This window comes from Zosterops lateralis (genome assembly GCF_965231275.1).
Source record: "Zosterops lateralis genome assembly, chromosome: W".
Lineage (NCBI taxonomy): Eukaryota > Metazoa > Chordata > Aves > Passeriformes > Zosteropidae > Zosterops > Zosterops lateralis.
The window spans coordinates 30548546-30564933 of record NC_139801.1 but is presented as its reverse complement, the minus strand read 5'-3'; the positions used below and the strand labels follow the sequence as shown (position 1 = coordinate 30564933).

Here is a 16388-nt window from a genome sequence, read left to right as displayed (position 1 = left end):
TCAGAAAAACGGATGGAAGTTACAGGTTGGTGCAAGACCTTTGGGCTGTAAATAAAAGGACAAGAACAAAATTTCCTGTAGTGGCCAATCCCTACACCCTTCTGAATAGGGTCTCCCCAGAGGATGTTTGGTATAGTGTAATAGACCTTAAGGATGTCTTTTGGACTTGTCCTCTAGGTGAGGAAAGTAGGGATTATTTTGCTTTTCAATGGGAAAACCCTATAACAAACAGAAATCAGCAACTTAGATGGACATCTTTACCTCAGGGATTTGTGGATTCTCCTAACCTCTTTGGACAGGCTCTAGAACAACTATTAAGTCAGTTTACAGCAGTGGAAGGGACTAAGTTGTTGCAGTATGTAGATGATTTGCTGGTGGCCGGCCCAAAAGAGGAAAAGGTTAGGGAATGTACTATCTCATTGTTGAATTTTCTGGGAGAGAAGGGATTGAAAGTTTCCAAATCAAAGTTACAATTTGCTGAATCAGAGGTAAGGTATTTGGGACACTGAATATCAAAAGGTAAAAAGAAATTAGATCCCGAGAGGGTAGCAGGAATTATAGCCCTGCCCCCTCCAAGAACAAAAAGAGAAATCAGGCAAATTTTGGGGTTACTGGGATACTGCAGACAATGGATTGAAGGATATAGTGAAAAGGTAAAGTTTCTCTATGAAAGGCTGAACACAGACAGGGTGAAGTGGACTGAACAAGACAAAATGGAATTTAAAAGACTGAAGGAGGCACTGATGACTGCTCCTGTATTAAGCTTGCCTGATGTAAAAAGGCAGTTTCAGTTGTTTGTGGATGTTAGCAACCACACGGCTCACGGAGTTCTGACTCAGGACTGGACAGGGGCCAAGAAACCTGTGGGATATGTCTCTAAGCTTCTAGAATCCAGTAAGCTGAGGATGGCCCACCTGCTTACAAGCTATTGTAGCAGTGGGTCTACTGGTAGAAGAGGCCAAAAAGGTAACCTTTGGGGCTCCTCTGGTAGTATACTCACCACATAATGTAAGGAGTATCCTACAACAAAAAGCAGATAAATGGCTCACAGATGCCAGGCTCCTGCATTATGAGGCTATCCTGGTACACTCACATAGTCTGGAACTTAGGACCACAGCAGCCCAAAATCCAGCTCAATTTTTATTTGGGGAAGCTCCGGGAGAAATTTCTCACCACTGCACTGAAATGGTGGAAATGCAGACAAAGGTAAGACCAGATTTGGGAGAGGAAGAATTGGAAGAAGGAGAAAAATGGTTTGTAGATGGATCAGCAAGAGTAATAGAGGGAAAAAGGAAATCAGGATATGCCATAGTAGATGGCCTATCTGGGGAAGTAGTAGAATCAGGGCCTCTGAATACAAGTTGGTCTGCTCAGGCCTGTGAATTATTCGCTATGCTGAGAGTACTCAAAAGGTTGAAAGGAAAAAGGGGCACTATCTTCACTGACTCAAAATATGCTTATGGAGTTGCACATACTTTTGGAAAAATATGGGAGGAAAGACGCTTAATTAACACACGAGGACGAGGGTTAGTTCATGGGGAAATAATAAGGCAAATCCTGGAAGCCATCAGAGGACAGGAGGAATATCCATTGTCCATGTCAAGGGGCATCAGGTAGGAATGCAATTTCAGACCAGGGGTAATAATTTGGCAGATAAGGAAACGAAAAGGGCAGCATTACTCACAGTGAGTACACCTGAGATGGAGGAAGGGGGGACCTTGGAATATCCCCCACACCCTTCTCAAAAAGAAATTGAACAGTTTAAGAAAATAGGGGGTAAGCTAGAAGAAGGGAGGTGGAGATTACCTGATGGAAGAGAACTGGTATCAAAAGATTATACCAGGAAAATTCTAAAAAGATTACACCAGCAAACACACTGGGGAGCACAGGCTCTAGCAGAACACTTTCTAAAAATTTTTGGATGCAAAGGAATTTATGAACTGGCTAAGCAAGAAGTATATGGGTGTATGACTTGCCAAAGGGTCAATCGAGCAAGGTCCAGACAAGCAATTTCAGGGGGGCGCCCAATCGCATATCCGCTGTTTGAAAGGATCCAAGTGGATTTCACTGACCTACCAAAAGTAGGGAGATACAAATTTTTACTAGTGGTTGTGTATAAATTGACTCACTGGGTAGAGGCCTACCCCAGAGCAAGAGCCACGGCTCAGACTGTGTCAAAAGTGTTATTGGAAGAAATTATCCCTCGATTTGGGATAACAGATCATATTGATTCTGATCAGGCAACCCATTTCACCTCCAAAATTATTAAACAGACTACAGAAACCCTAGGTATCCGGTGGCAGTACCACACCCCATGGCATCCTCAAAGCTCAGGACAGGTAGAAAGAATGAATCAGACATTAAAAGCCCAATTGTCCAAATTAATGATAGAAACAAAAATGTCTTGGGTAAAATGCCTCCCCCTAGCTCTTTTAAACATAACAACTATGTCCCATTCAGAAACGGGACTGTCTCCATTTGAAATGCTTTATGGGATGCCATACAAACATGGAATGCCAATTGGGCATTAACAGATAGAAGATACCCAAATTCAGCCATATCTAATTGCAATAAACAGGAATTTACAGGAACTACAGAAAAAGGGACTCATCTCTCAGAGTGTCCCTTTGGGGTTTGCCATCCACAAGATAAACCCTGGAGATGAGGTCCTGGTAAAAACCTGGAGGGAAATTCCCCTGACTCCTCATTGGGAAGGTCCTTTCACTGTCCTTCTCACCACAGGTACAGCAATCAGGACTGCAGAAAAAGGCTGGACACACGCCTCAAGAGTAAAGAAAATGGAGCCTCAAAGCACTGTCCCGAAGTGGAAAGTGTCTTTGCCTCCAGCGGACTTGAAGATCAAAATACAGCGTTACTGCAAACGAACAGGGAGGATCAGATAAGTTGTGAAAAGCCAGTGTGTGAATGTTTTTCCTTTGTTTATTTCAAGTGTGCATACTGTAAACTGATTTGGGTAACTCATTGTAGAGGGGGGCACCGACCAAGTGGGCTGTGTACTAATTGTCTTGAAGAAGAACAAAAAGAGACTAGCCGTTTCTTGGTAATTGCCACCAACTTGGGTCTGCTGGAGTTAGACTCTCCAGAGTGGTATTCAATATATAAAAAAGGGACAAAAGGGCAACTAGATGCCAAGGCAGAAGTGCTCGATATTGAGTGCCGAAGGGCAATCAAAGTACCTTGTTACTCAGATACAGTCAGGCTGTCCCGGTGGGGTGCCTTTAAAAGGCGATTTGCTGCTCGAACTAACAGGACCCGAGAACCATACGCCTGCTGCCAAGAAGATGGATTACCCCGCTGCGGGCTGCTACCCCGTTGGCGAAGGGAAAGGCAGAGGGGTATTCTGGTGGAGAGTCCTCGTAGCCCTGAGCCTAGTCCTGAGCCAAGCGGGGGGAGTCCATCCCGAGAACCCGCAAAGGCTGACCCCTATGAAAGAGTGTGAATCATGCCTAGAGATCACACAAAAAGGACAATCAAGCCTGAAGTATCAAACACCTTACGATTGCCAAGGGGGTAAAAGATGGGGATACTGTTTCTTTAATGACACTCAATATCAGATTTGCAAATCAGGTCAAAGGTGGGTGTGTTATGACCCAAAGACAATTTCCAAAAACGGACAGTCTAGAGCACATAAGATCCACAAACAAGAAGTAGGAAAGATGCCAATTGTCCCCATTTGTGATCAATGTAATAGAACTGTGTGGTTAGGCGGGAGAAAGGAATCTATTTTTCTGGGATATTACCAAGTCAATCGACTATGTTATGATAAAAACAAATTAGAGATGTGTACTATGGATGGGAAAATGTATTGGGTAGGAAAGAACCTGAAACATGAAAGTAAAATGCTTTCAGGAAATGAACCTATAGTATTAGATCTCCTTAGGCACGATGATGACAGGATATGTTTACAGTTCAATGAGATTTTCTGTTTTTCAAAAAATGAGGAAGGGCTGGACCCTGAAAGTAAAGTGCAGATGATAACACAGGAATTAAAGAAACAGGAAGCAGAGGCAAAGAAGAAAAGGATTGAACAGGAAAGATTAAAAACATTAAGTGAACACTATGAGCAATTAGAAAAACAATATAAGGATTGGGGATTGCCTGCCCCAAATCAAAACCTATTCATAGATCTGATGCAGGAGATTGTCACTGAATTAGGCCTATCCAATTGCTGGATCTGCGGAGGGTTGAAGTCAGCAGAAAAATGGCCACGGAAAGGTGAGGGGTTGACTCCGGAGCAACTTTTAAAATGGGATAATACTCGGATTTCAAAAACTATTCAGAAACCAGAGGGGTGGATTCTAGACAAAAGAATCATTGGAACTATCTGTATCAGCAGGGAAGGTAAGGAATACACTGAGTTGGTAGGCTATACTCCCTGCATATCCACCCTGACAATAAATTCAAATAATAATTCAAAGATTTGGCAACCTGAACCCCTGGCTGGATTTTGGAGCCGAGAAAAAAGAAAAGAGTGTGAATGGTTCGAATCTATTGGATTATGTTGGTATAAGACTCCGGGAGCCAACCCCTTCCAATCCCTTGAAGGCTTGAGAGATTATTGGAAAGACCCTGAGAAGATAAACATAAAATGGAAGGCCCTTGATGGCATCTATTGGGTGTGTGGAAAGAAAGCTTACAGTGAATTACCTAGGAAATGGAAAGGGTCCTGCACTTTAGGAATGATTAGGCCTTTCTTTTTCACTTTACCTAGAACAGAAAGTAATTTGCTAGGAGCCCCATTGTTTGAAACCCTGTACAGGCAAAAGAGAGACTTGAAAAAAGAATTGCCTTTGGCAGGGGGGAGTCAGAGATGGGGAAGTGAGGAATGGCCTCCAGAAAGAATAATAGAATATTATGCCCCTGCAACCTGGGCCAATGATGGGAGTTGGGGGTATCGAACTCCCATCTATCTATTAAACAGGCTGATAAGACTACAGGCAGTTGTAGAAATAGTCTCTAACCACACCTCAGATGCTTTGGAACTGCTGGCCAAACAGCACTCTCAGATGAGGGTGTTTGTTTATCAAAACCGACTGGCTCTCGACTACTTATTGGCAGAGGAAGGAGGAGTCTGTGGTAAATTCAATGAATCAGAATGTTGCATTGAAATTGACTACTACAGAGAAACAATAAGGGGTTTAGCAGCCGAGATCAAAAAAGTAGCTCATGTTCCTGTTCAGAAATGGAACTCTATTCTCCAAGCCTCATGGTGGGACCAGCTATTTGGACAAGGAGCATGGTGGAAAAAGTAGTGTTTTTTATTATATGCTCTGTAGCTGGAATCATATTTTTACCTTGTTTGATCCCTTGCCTCATCCAGTTAATTCACTCAGTAGTACAGGGCATGCAAATAGCAGCATTGCCCACTGACCCTGAATTAGCCAGAGGAAAAGTTGGTCAGCTTTCCAAAGCATCCAAGTTGATGAAGTTAGAGGAAAAAAACAGAGCAGCAGAAGCTCTGGAAAAATTTGAAAATAAGGTCAAGGAGGAAAAAATATCCTTCCAGAAATAGTGTGAAATAACACAGGAAGACTGGGATGAATATGATGATTGGTAAGAACAAAGAGAGGAGGTTGTTGGGGTTTTTTTTGGTTTTTGGTTTTTTGTTGGGTTTTTTTGTTGTTATTTCTTTTGGGTTTTTTTGGCACCACTGAGGAATGAGGAAATTCTAATAAGTGGTATTCCAAATATTGTTCTTAATAATAAAACATGAATTTAATAAGTAAACAAAAAGGTGGGGCACTGTGATTGATATAGAATATAAATTCGCATATAAAATTGCTGCATTAAAAAGCATGGACTATTAAAAAAAAGAAAAAGCTACCAGGGACATCTCAAAAGTCCCCGGACCCGTTTTGCACCTGTGGAGTACCTCATCTGCAACAGAAACAGAAAGGCCTGGCCGGAAGATGGACCATACATCTAGGAAGAATGTCTACATCTACTTAAGAGCCTGATATCAATCTTGAAGGACACCTGCACCCTGAGAGAGAATTCAGAACTCACAAGAAACCAAAGCTCAGAACCATATGAATAATTCTGATTTTCATCTGCACCCCAGAGAAGGGAGGTCCAGGAAAACTTTTGGGACTTACAGGAAATCCTTTCAAACCAAGCCCAGGAATACAAGAAACACATGAATATTCAGACTTTCGTAGCCTCTGGACAGAAAAAACCATATAAAACTGTACATGAGAAACCCAGCATTTGTGGGCACGGTCAAATAGCACCGTTGTTGCTGTCAGCCTGTCCACCCAATGAAAAAAATGAAAATTAGAAGGATCCTAAGTACATATATGTTGAATTTAAAGTGTTAAGACCCTTAGTTATTGTATAATAAGTGTATTAATATCTTGAATGTTTATTTTGTAATGTAACAATGAGAAGCCACCTTAGTAAGCAAAAAGAGGGGGGCTCTTTGAAAACTGCACGCCCCCCCCCCAAGCCGCTGAAGAAACCGAAAACAAAAACTGCCGGCGTGCCGCCCCCCCCGAGCGGTCCGCTTGCCTCGGGCCAGCACGGCCCAGCTCCCAGAGCCCGCGCAGCAACCACTGGTGCTGCCGCCCCTCCCCCCGCGAGATACCGGCCGCCCATGCCTTCCCACCGCTGCCACCGCCCCGCCATGGCTCTGCTGATAGGGCAGCCCGCTGCTCCCAGCCCGAGCGGCCGTCCTGGACCCCCGCGGTCGCCACCGGACCCGCGCTCCCACCACTGCCGCTGCTCCCAGCCCACGCAGAGAATCCGCGTGGCTCCAGTGCTGCCGCCCCCTCCCCCGAGATCCCGGCCTGCTCCCGCCATGAGCTGCAACGCTGATTGTGAAATAACCCCCCCCGGGGCGACCCATAGTACATGTAAATTAAGAACCCCAGTGCACACTGGGACACTTTTTAACACCAAAAAAACCCTATAAAAGCAAATCAATGTAAGATTTAGACCCACAGAAGACAGTACTAAACCGTGTATACCCTAAAGTATTAATGGACAATTTTTTGTAACTCGCTGTAACCTAATGATACCCAAGAAAAGACAAGACCCGAAGCCAACCCAACGAAAATTAGAACTCCTTGGAGACCCCCGGCAAGGAAAGAGTTCTCCAGCTTTGCAGGAACTTCCAGCTGCAAAGCTGACCAAGACCCTCCTCCTCAAGGGTGAACCCGGCTGCCAGTCCCTCGAGCCACCCTTGTAAGAGCTGATTAATAAAGGCATTTTAAGGAGAAAAATATTATCTCCGCCCATTTTTAACACCCAACATTGATCGATGTTGTTTTTATTGTGGTTTTTGCAATCCAACCTTGGTAAATTGTTAAATAAATTCTTTTATTTTGAATTGGCTCTTGATCAATTATAACAGATATAACTGAGGAAATGGAAATTCTGCAAAAGAACTTTGACCGGTGACCTCTTTATAATTTGCAGACATGATGCAGAACGTGGCAGAGGATTTCTGATGACCAGAGCAGGCAGTGATGTGTCGCTGAAGACTCCAACCTGCAGCACTCTGAATACCAACATCAGGCTGAGACTTTCAGTAAACAGAAAGCAGTTTTAGGAATCCACCAAATCTGTTTAATTTTCATGTTCACTTACTTGCTCGTTTATATTTAGCTACAGAACATGAGGAGTGATCCCATTTTCAGTTCTCAGCCAGTTTTCACTTAGTCAGTTTTCAATTACAGGAAGCCACCTCCATGGGCTCCCACTGTGCAGTATGTGCCTGTTCATGGATGATGTCAGAAAGCTCTTTCACCATATCCTGAAAGTTTGATTTTAACCTCTCATGGTACTCCACTTGATCCTCCTTAATGAGATGCTCATTGAGCTCCAGAGCAATTCCACAGACTTGGATAAACTTCCTGAGGAGGAAAGGAATGAACTTGGGGCATTACAATAGTCCAATCTTCTGCCAAAGCAAGCAACTGAACAGACAGGCAAATCTCAGTATTTCCTACTCCCTTTTCTCCAGTGTTTGGGGCAAGACATATTCCAGGAGTATCCCTGGCACAGTGAATCAGGGAATGAAGAGGGACTGTAACACGGGTATTGGGCTTTCTTCTGGAGCTCCTTTGAGCCTGGATCCTCAGTAGATGGGACAGCCAGTTCTGCAGGACTGGCCAGAGTTTGGTGCGTGTGACACAGCAGGGCTGTCAGAGGTCAGGCTCCTGACAGCAGAGACACACTCCAGAAGGAAGTACACACCATGGGGAGCTGTAATGCTCTTTCTGGGATCTGTTATTCATTCTTTGCTTCATTTAACACACATATTTTCCTTTTTTATAAAACCCAATAAAAATGCTTTCACAACTGAAATTGAGATTGTGTTTGCACTGCAAGGCTGGAAAGTAAAACCATGCATGACATGTTTTCAGGGATTGCTCCCTGATTGCCAGGTTACTTGATACATGGAAGGAGAATGGGACTGGCCTAAATGCTGCTTTCTTCATATGACGAGAATGGAGAAATGGGTGAAATGGGAATCACCAGCACAGAGTAAAAAACGCAGGGACTAGTGGACAACTGGTTACACTTGAGAGGTCCAGAAAAGAGTGTGGCAAAGACTCATCATCCTGAGGTGGAACAAGAGTAGCCTAATAATATCTTAAGGGACACTTTCAAGTGGGAGGTAAAACTTACTCTAAGGGACAGAAATTGGAAAAATGTCTGTGCAAGTCAGACAGTTTCAAAAATTAGCAACAAGAACAGCGCTCTTCCATACACTGGGAAAGGATTTGCTTTAAAATAGTTCATCATTAGCTAGCAAAAAATCCCCTTGGAAAAATTGGCAAACAGTGCACAATATCAAAGATCCCATAACACGGGACTGTCAGATCTCTGGTTTTCAAACATACTTCATGAGATAATCTCAAATACGCACACAAACTGTTGAAGCAAGTGTTCAAGCAAATCTCCCCATGGAGAGCACAGCCATGGACTTGGGAAGTCTTGATACATATAATTTCATCGGCTTTTTTCATATGTGCGAACACCCACAACCCCATGAGACTTGGATTTTTATAAGACATATCTAAGTATCCAGCATCTGCTGAGTTTGGAGACAGACAAAAATATAATCAAAGCAGGTATCATCTTCCAGCCAGCTGCTAGTTTTTATTACATTAGAAATCCTACCTGAACATTTCTTTTAATTCATTCACCTTCTTATCAGGATATTTGTTGGACTGGCTGTTACTTAGGAAAGCTCTGGCATAGGCCAAAGGACCAGCATTAACTTAGAATGAAAAAAGAAATCATTTATGCTAGAATTCCTGCTGAGATAAAAAGGGATATTAAGTTTATTTCCTCATATTTTCCTCTTATTTCCATGTGGAAAAGCAGCACGGTCTGGGTCCTAAGGTCACTTATCCAGCTTGAGAAGCCAGGCTCACAAAACAGCTCTTTGTGCCTGATTCATACAGTACAGTCTTCAAGACTTAAGCATATTTCAGCAGTTACTTATGGCTAATTAATGTGCAATTACACTTGGACTTGACACTGTAAACACCACTGGAGAAAATGTTTATTCCCAGGAGCCAGCTGCTTGTGTAGCACTGAACGTGACAGGAAGGCTGTGCTGGAGGCTGCTGGTTAGTGGCTGCAGCCCTGAAGCCCAGGTAGTTAATGATTTCTGGAAAGTAAATGTGTTGTGACAATGACTCACCCTGAGCTGTGTATGTAAATGCAATTCTGAACAGACATCAAACAGACTGACCTGCACAGAAACACAGCCCTGCAGCTTGAGCTGCAGCTGGATCATGTCAACATCACCAGCAGAGCTGCAGTGTTTCTGCAGCTCTGCTGTCTTGTCCTTTATTTCATCAGTAGCGGCATCAATTGGTTTTAAATCAACCTGATGTTCATAATTGACCGGAATTCTCTTCTTAACATACGGAAAGGAGTTCAAAGCTAGCAGAAACAGCAAAATAAATGTATGGATTGAAAAGTCATGCAGCACATAGGAGTACTCTTCATAGAACATATACAAGCAGATTCTTGCCCTTGGGGATGTGAAATCCCAAAGAAGGCTATAATTTACCAGCACAATTTTTTAATCTGTAAAAATGTGCACATAAAAATACAAAGTAAATTCCCCCTCCCAACCAGAATATTGTCTCACAATTCTGATTAAGCTGAGAGAATTTGTCACACTTCTGGAATATTTTCATGAGCTAGAATAGTCTCCTAATAGTTACTGATACTGTCTCACGCTCAGATATTTGTACTTACTAGTTAGAATGGTCCTTTTTTTACATTGTTTTTCCACATTACCATGTTTTTTCCAGATAAAGTGTAAGGAGTTTCAAATACAAATCTACTGATATTATGATTTCTTTCAAATTCAGTTTTTTCTTTCAAACATTTCTTTGTCTTCAAAGTAGGGCTTCACATAAGTCACTTGAATATGAGCATACTTGGGATCAAGGTCTTTAATGTTGACCTATGAAATAAGAGGGTTACTCACAGGAGGAGCAAAGGTTAATAAGTTATAATTGGCTAATCTATTCACTGGGATCTGATTTAAATTAATTCCCTCCTGACTGGCCTCACTGCATGAATGTCAGTGACATGCCAAATGCTCATTTTGCCCTCAGCTGGGATGTCTAGTTCATCCACCAGCAGATAAAATAAGGAGGTGTGGCACAAGAAATACATCACCTGGTGCCAAACAAGCTGTTCCTGCTGTAGGCAGTCACATCCCCTGATCCATCACAGCACAGGCCTGAGCTACTCAGTCCTTCTAATATGACCACAAGGTTTCCAGGCCATGATCCAGTGCTCATACAGTGCTGGGCCAGGCAAACCTGCAGGCTTGCACTAAACCAGCTTTGGGATCACCAGCACTGTCTTTGGTAATCCAGATAAATCTCACTGCAGCCTAAGGGTGTGCACAGCTCTTTCAGGGAGGATAAATAAGTATTCCATATGAAAAGAAAGGAGCTAAGGCTGCAAGGCCCAAAGAGATTTTCTTTTAGACTTGCAGGGTCAAAGCAACAAGAAGTAACTCCACTTCCAGTCACCTGATGCTCTGTGCTGGTTTCTAACACCTTCAACAAGGCTCAGAGCGATGGGGATTACAATTTCCCATTCATAATTCACACCTGGGAGCCACAGCAGCACCAGCATTTCTCAAGCTGTGCAACATGTCCACACACAGGAGCATGTGGATGCCAGGGGCAATTGGAAGCGAGGTGTTTGTAAGAGGGTGGAGGAGAGAGTTCATTCTTCCCCTCCCACTAGCAGAAGGAAGGTATGCTCTGTCATCTTCCTTCAGCTCCACAGAGCATGCAGTTTACCTTATTAGAATCCTGGATAATTTTTACAGTCTCTGACCAAAATTTTTCTCCATAAAGTTTAAGAAGTCTGAGCGAAATCTCCGAGAGGCCTGTCAGTTTGGGTTCCTTATAGACGTATTCCTTTCCATCTTCTTCCTCAAAGAATGTCTGGCATTAACTACAAAAAAAAAAACAAAAAAACAAAAAAACAAAAACAAACAAAAAAAAACAACCAGTGAGGAATAGCTATGTTTCCTCATTTGGAAAACTTTTACCTTAGATTTGCTGCTTGTAAAGCAAGCTTCTACTAACATTTCAGAAAGCCAAAAAAGTTTGGAAGGCTATGGCTCACAAAGTCTCACTGAACTTGGCCTGTTTAATAGGTTCCTTCAAAAATGGTCTGAAAAAAATAATTCTTCAACCAACACAAACGCAACACTTCCTTACTTGAGTATGAACAGTGAGAAATCTAAACTATGTGGAAAATGGTTTGGCCAGCATCTCACCTTTTGGAAGGTTGGAAAGAGACAGGTAGGAGAAAAAAAACCACGAAAACAAGGTACAGAGAAGGAGCAGAAAGATATGTAAGTCGAGGAAGCCCTGACAGAAGAGCCATAGGAACAGTCTGAAATTAAGGAATTTGTGTAAGCTGCAAGAGACTTCAGGCAATAATAAATGGGTTTACTGTGCTTTAATTCCTCTTGTATTCAGGGAAGTGGGATTTGGTGTATTTACTGTAAATAGAGACCAAAACGCATCAAAGGCTGTGCTTGCATCACCAGTCTTACCCATAATGGAAACAGCATGGGAACTTCATGCTTTGGTGAGCTGTTCCAGTTAGAACTTGTGACACAGCGTTAAGCTATCTGTGTGTAGCTGGAATATAAAGCCAAAAAAGCTTTAAAGTGCAAAACTAGATCAAGTACTGGTTGTCAGGATGCTACACAACTCAATTTTAAGGGCTGATTCAGTTATTTCCTGCTTCTGGAAAACTAAGCTAGCAGTTGTTTCCTTTTATCTGTTACTAACCTTATTTACTTTTTACATATCCAAAGTTACAGAGAAGATGAGGGCAAATATAAAATGCATGTTTGCTGCAGCAGAAGTCACTGCTCTGATATGTTGTGAGAGTGACATTCAAAGGTACAAACCCATGATGGTTTCAGGGGTATTCATCATCTCTTCTAAAATAAGGAATAAAGGCAAAGCCAATATAATTTACATGGTGTTTTCTAAAGAGGGGTCCTGCACCTCTCCCTTGGTTACGAGTCCACAAGCAGAAGCAGGTTGTTCAGAGACAGAAAGGACATGAGGGTATCACACTTTATTAACTGCTATAAGTGGAGAAAAAAAAATAAAACCACAACTTCTTTTAAGCTCAGAAGACTTTCCGTGATGGTTTCCGGTCAAAACCGGGCAGAAACACCAATTCGTGTAGTGGTTTCAAGTTTGACAATTTCTGTTTCCCAAAATTAGTGTAGTGGTTTGAGTGCCTACTAGAATTATTCACTCTATTTCTGCTGTGAGATAGGATTAGGAGAAAAGCAAAGCAGGCTCAAAACTTAAAAGGGTATAAAGACAGGTTTATTAACAAAACTACAAGAGAAAAAAAAAATAAGATTTAGAATAAAACCTTCAAAACACTTCCCCTCTCCCCCAACAGCTTCTTTTCTTATTCACAGACAATGTATAAAGACAAAACTTGGAACTCTAGGTCAGTTTACCACCTATAAAATTGTCTTTCACCAGTTCTTTTAGAGAGAGAAGACTCTTTTGGTCTGCCATGGAGACTTCTCCACAAGAAAGCACAGCCCTCTTGCGGCTTTTAATTCTCACAAAAGCAGCTGCCTGGGAATCTGCATTTGTGAAGTCCCTCCAGTATCACACAGCCTCCCACAGCTGCATATGGGCCATGAAACTCATGGGATACCATTTTAAAGATGAATGGTTCAAAAGCAAAGGTTCTCTTCATCTCCAGGAATAGGGATCTTTTCTTTTTCTAGGGGCAGATCTTCATCCTCATCTTCATCTCTCTCTCTCTCTCTGTTCAAGTTTCTCATAAAATCACAGCTATTTCAGTATTTACTTAGTCCACCACGAATGCCTTTGCTTATATCTGTGGAGGCAGATGAGCCTGCCAGGCCTCTGCCCTCGAGGGATGTCCCTTGAATGGAATGTGATAAGCTCATCTCAACCCCTCCTGGGAGAAGTTCTCTCTCAGGTCAGAGCAAAGCACCCACAGTGCTTTGATATACCTTTCCAACTCATTGGTTCTTCCCCTTTGGTACCACCCCTGCTCTCCCCCATAAATACCCCAGAGTTTACCCTGCTTGTCAGGGACCTGCCATCCCTGGCCACCCCTTCACAGGGTGCTGGATAATAAAGGCTACCCTGTGGAATTCTCTATATGGCGCTTCTGTCTCTCTGTCCCTGAGTCGGCCTGGGATAACCTCGCAAGGCAGAGCTGAAATCACTGCTGAGAGCTGAATCACTTGCAGCCACTGGCTGCACCTTGCTGAGGCTGCCCGGTGGCCAGAGACTGCCTGAGACCCCCAGAAGGCTGTCTCTAGCAAGACCTCTCTCTCTGGGAAGATTGCAGCTATCCGGATTGGACCACAGACTCCACGGCTGTTCACATATATCTGCAATTTTAACACTCTTATCATCTTCCCAATACATATTTCCACAACTTAAAGGGATATTCCAGCATATCACAGTCTATTACCATGGCTTACAAAAGATTTTCAGCCTAAAACTAAGGCATCTTCTCATGCCAAGCAGCACCTAGTGCAAGCTTTTTCAGTGTTGGGGATTCCAAAAGAAATCAAAACTGATAACGGCCCAGCGCGTGTCCAAGGAGTTCCTGGAATTCATCCAGCAGTGGGGAGTGGAACGTAAAACTGGCATCCCTTACTCCCCCATAGGTCAAGCTGTGGTCGAGCGTGCACACCAGACGCTCAAGCAGGTCTTGGCTAGACAGAGTAGTTCAACTGCGTGGATGTCTCCGTAGCAGAAGCTCTGCAAAGCCATGTTTACCATCAATTTTCTGAACTGTTCATTTGAAAAAATGAGTCCACCTATGGTACGTCATTTTAACAGTGGCAATCAGTTCAAATTGTCTCAACATCCACCGATCTTGATTAGGGACCCCGAAACTTGGGAAACCAAAGGTCCCTATGAGCTCGTGACCTGGGGTCGTGGCTATGCATGTGTGGCTACTCCCTCAGGCCCTTGGTGGATTCCGCAGAAATGGGTGAAACCTTTTGTCTCCAAAAATCCAGCTCCAGCAGAAGGGGATGAGAGGCAAGTAGCCATTGCTTCAAAGAGAAGATGCTGCCGGATGAAGGAAGAAGAATCTTCATAGGTGTGGATTCCTTCCAGCAGAAACAGAAACTCTAACATGTTTTTAAAATGTTTGTTTTTCCCTTTTAGAGAAAACCTACCTCACACTCAACCCTGTGATGAACCCCATCCAAGTGGCCACCTTGCTAATGCTAAACAATCTGGTAACGGCATGGATCGTGCCTCAGTCACGTCAAAACGTCCGGGTGACCCTGGCACAGACACTTCAGCAGGAAAACATATGTTTGTCCACTGCAGCAGCAAAGAACCCTATGTCTACCTGTCTGGTAGGAATTCCGTTGCAGGCTGGAGAATTTCCAGCAGTTTTGGACAAATATAGGTCCAATGAAATCCCGAACACACAAAGATCATCATCAGCAAGCTGTGGGGATCATGAACCTCTTAGAGGAGTGGTTGTGAAGCTTGCCCAAGGTAACTCAGGAACCCCAAGAGTTAGAGTTCTTGGGTTCCTCCCCTGCGTCCTACTGCACACATTTCTCTGTAGTCCCCAAACCCCAAACACTGATGAGTATCACTACATATGACAATATCGTGAGGAGTTCACTGCAAGAAGGTGATGTCATAATATAAGCCATATTGCAGCTGACAACCCATCTCACTCAAGTCCCAAAAGCCTCCCTAAGGGATTGTTCTTGGTTTGTGGGGATTGGGCGTGGGCAGAAATTCCATCTCGACTTCTAGGAGGGCAATGTACCATAGGGCGGTTGTCCCTATTGACACCCAACCAAACCTTAATTGGTGAATGGACTCACAAAAATAAATCGGCAACCAAAATTCAAAAGAGAAGTGCTGACAAATTGGACTCAAATTGTAACTCAGAAATTTTTCATTGGGCTAAGTCTAAAAGAGTTGCTGTGTCCCTGTTCCTTCTGTGGGTCGCAGCAGCCAAAGCTCTATGTGAATTGGGCCATCTAGAGTGCTGGGTGGTCAAACAGGCAAACTTGACGTCCACTGCCATCAGCTCTCTCCTAGAGGACGAGAGAATTACCAGACAGGCAATGCTCCAGAACCGTGCTGCCATAGACTTCCTCTTGCTCCTGCATAGACATAAATGCCAGGAATTTGAAGGACTTTGTTGCTTGAACCTGACCTCAAAAGCTCCAGACGTCCGTGCTGCCCTTCGGAGCATGAACAGCTTGATCGGACAAGTGAAACAAGAATCTGAGGATTGGGTCAATGAACTGTTCAAGGGCTAGGGAGTCACAGGGTGGTGGACCTCGATAGTTAAAACAATTTTGTTATTTCTTGTTATTCTTCTCCTTGTAACAATTGTGTTCGGGATCCTACGTCATTTGGTTTTCAAGGCTATCCATGGCCTCATACTTTCTACCTCAGAAGTCAACCACATCGAGTTGGCAAACCTAAAGCAGTCTGACTTCCCCACCAATCATAAATGGTGGGAAAGCTCACATCCCTTGTCTAAAGGAGCCTAATGTTTTTCTTGTAATTTTGTTAAACAAAAAAGGGGAATTCTTGTAATTCTCTTGGAGAATGGTTTCTCCCTTTTCGACCCCCTGGAGTCCCTTACCACTTAGAGTGACCCTTACTTCCTTCTTTGACCCCATTGGCTGTGGTCCAGCTATCTATTCCCTGACCAGGAGGCTATAAATTGTCTCCCCTTCCTTTGTTCTATCTCTTTCCTCCCTGGAAATTTGAAGAATAAAGGCCTGGGACAAAGGTTCCAGGGAAAGGGCCTCTTCTGAGATATCTCACCTCGTCCTTGGTATAATTCTCTCC

The 16388-nt window shown here is 43.3% G+C and overlaps 1 pseudogene across 1 annotated transcript in view; it reads right to left on the bottom strand.

The window, feature by feature from the left end:
• LOC310922245 (dedicator of cytokinesis protein 11-like) overlaps positions 1–16388 on the bottom strand; it is a 104971-nt pseudogene that overhangs the window by 8568 nt on the left and 80015 nt on the right. Inside the window, exons 40-44 of the transcript in view lie at positions 11310–11456; positions 10243–10453; positions 9724–9921; positions 9148–9247; positions 7736–7874 (exon numbers count right to left, since the gene is read on the bottom strand). The product of the transcript in view is annotated as a dedicator of cytokinesis protein 11-like (transcript). The remainder of the gene's footprint in view (positions 1–7735; positions 7875–9147; positions 9248–9723; positions 9922–10242; positions 10454–11309; positions 11457–16388) is intronic.